Raw genomic sequence first — 6,679 nt, forward strand, 5'->3', positions numbered from 1 at the left:
GTTTGGCTTTGTTTTTGAATTACAAAGGTGAGATATGGTCTTAACTCCAATTAATGACTAATTATGGAGTTTTAACATCCAATTCTGAGCTGAAAATTCAAATAAAAACTCCTAATGAGCTGGTCAAGCTCAGCTTGTAACAGCCCCTAAACTTTCTCTCATAACATTAAACAAAAATAGGAAATTAACTTCAATTGAAGGAGATTCTTGGAGTTTTACTTCAGCCATCAAGAGCTGATGCAAACTTGGAATATTCCTCCCTTTAAGCCTTCTTATTCACGCCCCACATGCCTCCACTTCAGGTCCATTAATTGCTAATGCATCCTTGGTGTATTAGGGACTTATTGGATTGAAAAAAAAAACTAGAAATAAAATTCGAACTCAGCTCCAATTAATTGGGCTGATCTTGGACGACTTCCTCTTCATATTTCATGAGGAAATTCACCAATTTGGGCTCAAGTTCGTGCACATTGGTTCCTTCCTCAAGAGCTAATGCTATCATCTGTTGAAGTGCTTCCTTGGCCCTTTTAGCCCTTGCCCTAGTCATTGGTCCTCCAAGTCCTTTTAGTGCTCCATGACCCTTGTCCTTGTCCTTGTCCTCATCATTCCCTCCCTCTTGAAAAGGATTTGACCTCAAATCAAATTCTCCTCCATCTGCATCGAAGAGAGATAAATCAGAGACATTAAAGGTTGAGCTGATGTTATACTCACCTGGAAGCTCTATTTTGTAGGCATTGTTATTGATTCTCTCAAGCACTTGAAAAGGTCCATCCCCTCTAGGTTGGAGTTTGGATTTCCTTTGTTCTGGAAACCTTTCCTTCCTCATGTGCACCCAAACCCAATCTCCGGGTTGGAACACCACCTCCTTTCTTCCCTTGTTAGCCTTCCTAGCATAACTCTCATTCTTTCTCTCAATTTGAGCCTTCACACGCTCATGCATCTTCTTGACATATTCAGCTTTGCCCTGTCCTTCCTTGTGATTGAAAACAGAAATGTTAGGCATAGGCAACAAATCAAGAGGAGTCAAAGGGTTAAATCCATACACTACTTCAAATGGAGAGCAAATTGTAGTGCTATGGACAGCCCTATTGTAAGCAAATTCAACATGAGGCAAACACGCCTCCCAAGCCTTTAAATTGGCCTTAAGGACAGTCCTAAGCAAGGTGCCTAGGGTCCTATTAACCACCTCAGTTTGCCCATCAGTTTGTGGGTGACAAGTGGTAGAGAACAAAAGTTTAGTGCCTAACTTCCCCCATAAAGTCCTCCAGAAGTGACTTAGGAACTTGGTGTCCCTATCACTAACTATGCTTCTAGGCATCCCATGAAGTCTTACAACTTCTTTAAAGAACAAATCAGCAACGTGACAAGCATCATCAGCTTTCCTGCAAGGAATAAAGTGAGCCATTTTTGAAAACCTATCAACAACCACAAAAATGGAATCCTTACCATTCTTTGTTCTAGGGAGGCCTAAAACAAAGTCCATAGACAAGTCAACCCAAGGGTATTCAGGGATTGGCAAAGAAGTATACAAACCATGTGGCATCACCTTAGACTTAGCCTTCTTGCAAACAATGCAATGTTCACAAAACTTGATCACATCATGTTTCATTTTGGGCCAATAGAAATGTTCCTGTAAAGTTTCTAGAGTCTTTTGGACTCCAAAATGACCCATTAATCCCCCAGCATGGGATTCTTTAACAAGCAGTTCTCTAATGGAACTTTTAGGCACACACAACCTGTTTTCCTTAAATAAAAATCCATTGTGCCTATAAAATCCATTTTGAGAAACTTTCTCACAAGCCACAAAAATTTCAGCAAAGTTATCATCTTTTTCATACATTTCTTTCACATGTTCAAGTCCTAGCAATTTAGTCTCTAACATGGAAAGCAACACGTGTCTCCTGGATAAAGCATCAGCCACAATGTTACTTTTCCCTTTTTTGTGTTTTATGACATAGGGAAATTGTTCCAAAAATTCAACCCATTTGGCATGTCTTTTGTTCAACTTACCTTGCCCCTTCAAGTATTTCAGCGACTCATGATCACTATGAATCACGAATTCCTTGGGCAAAAGATAATGCTGCCAAGTCTTCAAAGCTCTCACCAAAGCATACAATTCCTTATCATAAGTAGAATAGTTAAGGGCAGCTCCGCTTAACTTTTCACTAAAATAAGCAATTGGGTGGCCTTCTTGATGCAACACAGCACCAATACCTACATTTGAAGCATCACATTCAAGTTCAAAAGATTTAGCAAAGTTAGGTAAAGCAAGTATAGGTGCATGGGTAAGCTTATGCTTTAGGGCAGCAAAGGCCTCTTCTTGATTCTTTCCCCAATGAAAACCCACATTCTTTTTCACCACTTCATTTAGGGGTGCTGCCAAGGTACTAAAGTCCTTAACAAACCTCCTGTAGAAACTGGCCAAGCCATGAAAACTTCTTACATCACCCACGGATTTAGGAGTGGGCCACTCTTGAATGGCTTTGATCTTTTCCTCATCAACCTGCACTCCTTTCGAACTCACAACAAAACCAAGAAACACAACATGGTCAGTGCAAAAAGTGCATTTCTCAAGATTGGCAAACAATTGTTCCTTTCTAAGCATACTCAAGACAGATCTTAAGTGCTCAACATGCAGCTCAAGAGTAGTGCTATAGACCAAAATATCATCAAAGTACACAACCACAAATTTCCCAATGAATTCCCTCAAAACATGGTTCATTAGTCTCATAAAAGTACTAGGTGCATTAGTTAAACCAAAAGGCATAACCAACCATTCATACAAACCATATTTAGTTTTGAAAGCAGTTTTCCATTCATCCCCTTCTTTAATCCTTATCTGATTGTAACCACTTTTCAAATCAATTTTAGAAAAATAACATGCTCCATGCAATTCATCAAGCAAATCATCAAGTCTAGGAATAGGGTGCCTATACTTAATGGTGATGTTATTCAAGGCTCTACAATCAGAGCACATTCTCCAAGTCCCATCTTTCTTTGGTACCAAAATCACCGGTACAGCACAAGGACTCATGCTATTTCTTACCCACCCTTTGTTCAAGAGTTCTTCCACTTGTCTTTGAATTTCAGTGGTTTCTTGTGGGTTGCTTCTATATGCTGGCCTATTAGGCAAAGAAGCTCCCGGAATGAGATCAATTTGATGCTCAATTCCTCTCAGTGGTGGTAGACCACTTGGAACACTTGTTGGAAACACATCCTCATAATCCTGCAAAAGAGATTTAACACTAGAAGACAGTTCAAAATTTTCAAAAGTGTTAGTGTTCAAAATCTGATTTTTGCAAAACATCAAGTATAGGATCTGTTTTGAAGCTATCATCCTTTTCACCTCTCTCTTTTTGATCAAACAAATTTCTTTTCTCTCAAGTATTTCACTCTTTTCTTTTTGCTCTCTCTCAAGTGTCTCACTCTTTTCTTTTCTCTCTTGTTCAATCTTTTCTCTCATTTTCTTTTGATCCTCACGCACCTCCCTAGGGCTCAAAGGTTTGAGCGTAATTTTCTGGCCATGATGTTGGAATGAGATCTTGTTGGTGCTGCCATTATGATCAGAGTTGGTGTCATATTGCCATGGTCTTCCCAACAGTATGTGACTAGCCTCCATGGGAACAACATCACAAAGAACCTTATCCCTGTATTTGCCAATGGAAAAGTCAACTTCAACTTGCTTACTTACTTGTATTTCTCCATAGTGGCTGAGCCATTGAAGTTTGTATGGCCAAGGATGTGGTTTTGTGACCAGGTTCAGCTTCTCCACCATTCTTTCACTAGCCACATTAGTACAGCTCCCGCCATCAACAATCATCAAGCAAATCTGCCCATTGACAGAACATCTTGTGTGAAAGATATTCTCTCTTTGGCTTTCTTTCTTTGGCTTTTGTTGGCTACCAAGCATTCTTCGGATCATCAACAGTTCACCATTCATGGCTGCCTCCTCTTCTTCTTCACTTTGTTCTCCTTCGGACTCACTGGTGTAGTCTCCATCATCCTTAAGAATCATGGTCTTTTTGGAGGCACATTCATAAGCATAATGTCCCATACCTTGGCATTTGAAGCACTTGACCTCTTTGCTCTTTTTGGATGGTTGTTCAAGAGGTTTTGAAGAAGCTGAAGCTTGTGGTTTGGTGGCTGGTTTGCTAAGGGTGCTCGGCCCTTCATTCTTCATTCTGTCTCTCCAAGATGAATTGGAATTGGTAGAACTCTTCCTTGCAAGCCCTTTCCTTTTGAGTTGTTGCTCAACTTTAGTGGCCTTGTGCAGCAATTCCTCCATGTCTACATATTCCTGAAGTTCTACAATATCTCTAACATCATTAGATAAACCATTAATAAATCGAATCATGGTTACCTCTTCATCCTCCTCAAGATTGGCTTGCAACATAAGCACCTCAACACTCTTGCTGCCTTGGGTAAGTTTTTGAAGTTTAAATTTTACATCCCTAGCATGGCTTGAAGGGACATATCTTTTCCTCATGATTCGTTTCATTTCAGCCCATGTTTCCACCGCTGGCTCCTCATTTCTCAATCTCTCTTTTGCAAACTTATTCCACCAAACAAGAGCATAGTCTGAAAAGTGAGCAGCTGCAAGTTTCACCTTTTGGTCCTCCTCATAGTTGTTGCAAGCAAAGACATGCTCTATTTTGAGTTCCCACTCCAAGTATGCCTCTGGATCACTCTTTCCCTTAAAAGGAGGAATTTGGAATTTGACTCCTTCAATCCGAGCAGGTCTAGGATTTTCATGAATTCGTCGTGGCCTCCCGCCTTCACTGTCACTATTGTTCCGGTTCTCCATTTGATCCAGCCTTTCGTGGATCTCTTCAGTTTGACTCCTCATTAAGTTTTCCAGATGTTGTGTAAGAGCCCGCATTTCGATGGTCGAGAGTCGCACTGCTGGTTGCTCCTCCTCTTCTCCTGACATCTTTGACAAATGAAAAGATTCAAGTAGAACAAACAAATGTTAGTGTTTACCTCACTTCTCTCGTGTTTCCTTCAAATTGGCTTTTCTATGATGTGCACTCTTGCCTTTTTCCACTCAAAAATTCTCACAATCTCTTGAGTAAATCAAAGTTAAGACACACAAAGAATTATGCCACCAAATTTGTGTAGAGTCACACAGATTAGAATAGACTTTAGAATATGAAACAAAAGAAGACAAGACAAATCACCACAGAAATGGAAAGGACTCAAAATATTTAGAGACTAAAGAAGAATTCAAGAACAAACAGAAAGAAGAAAATAAATTGGAATGCTACCAACAAAATTACCTTGAACAATTGAATTTGGCTAATTAAACAAGAACCATTCAGCCATTTTTTTTTTGAATTTTCGTTTTTTTTTTTTTTGAATTTTCGTTTTGTAATTTGTTTTTGATTCTGAACAATTAACAAGGCTTAACTTTTGCAATGGTTCAGCCAAAAGAAACAAAAACTAAAATCAAGGTAACAAGAAATGATAAAGAGTTGCAAACCAGAATTCCAGATAAGAAAAGAAACCAAAATCCTAGAACCGGAGCTCTGATTACCAAATGATATGCCCCAAGTTGATGCAAGGGCTTGATGGATCGTCTAGGATGATTTTAGGACTTGAGAAATCAGAGTTGGAAGGGAAAAACAAAGAAGAATTTCGTGCAAGGAAAAGATGGACAGAATTGGAATGGAACTTTATGGATATGGAAGTGCAGACGTCACACAAAGGTGGTGGCAAACCTTTGATAAGTCAAGGTCTTGAATCACTCAAGGGATATGAGAATCACTCTCAACAAACTGAACTAACTCAGAAAAAAATAATCTTATTCATTCATGTCTCCATGCTTGGCCGTCCCTCCCTTTTAAAAGAGTTTGGCTTTGTTTTTGAATTACAAAGGTGAGATATGGTCTTAACTCCAATTAATGACTAATTATGGAGTTTTAACATCCAATTCTGAGCTGAAAATTCAAATAAAAACTCCTAATGAGCTGGTCAAGCTCAGCTTGTAACAGCCCCTAAACTTTCTCTCATAACATTAAACAAAAATAGGAAATTAACTTCAATTGAAGGAGATTCTTGGAGTTTTACTTCAGCCATCAAGAGCTGATGCAAACTTGGAATATTCCTCCCTTTAAGCCTTCTTATTCACGCCCCACATGCCTCCACTTCAGGTCCATTAATTGCTAATGCATCCTTGGTGTATTAGGGACTTATTGGATTGAAAAAAAAAACTAGAAATAAAATTCGAACTCAGCTCCAATTAATTGGGCTGATCTTGGACGACTTCCTCTTCATATTCATGAGGAAATTCACCAATTTGGGCTCAAGTTCGTGCACATTGGTTCCTTCCTCAAGAGCTAATGCTATCATCTGTTGAAGTGCTTCCTTGGCCCTTTTAGCCCTTGCCCTAGTCATTGGTCCTCCAAGTCCTTTTAGTGCTCCATGACCCTTGTCCTTGTCCTTGTCCTCATCACAAGTTCGTAGAGCTCAACTAAATGTGGGTGTTTAGGGTTTAGGGTTTAGGGTTTAGGGTAGGAAAAAAGGAAAAAGAGGCCAACATATCGCTTTTGAGAGGACGTAAATTTAAAATCGATGTTATTAATCCATTGTATGTGAGAAAAGTTCGTAGACCTCAACTGAAACTTACTTCAAATGGAGAATTGTACGAAATAAGTACGGTAGAACCAAAGGAGAATGAGAC

This window comes from Lotus japonicus, chromosome 5 (assembly GCF_012489685.1).
Source record: "Lotus japonicus ecotype B-129 chromosome 5, LjGifu_v1.2".
NCBI lineage: Eukaryota > Viridiplantae > Streptophyta > Magnoliopsida > Fabales > Fabaceae > Lotus > Lotus japonicus.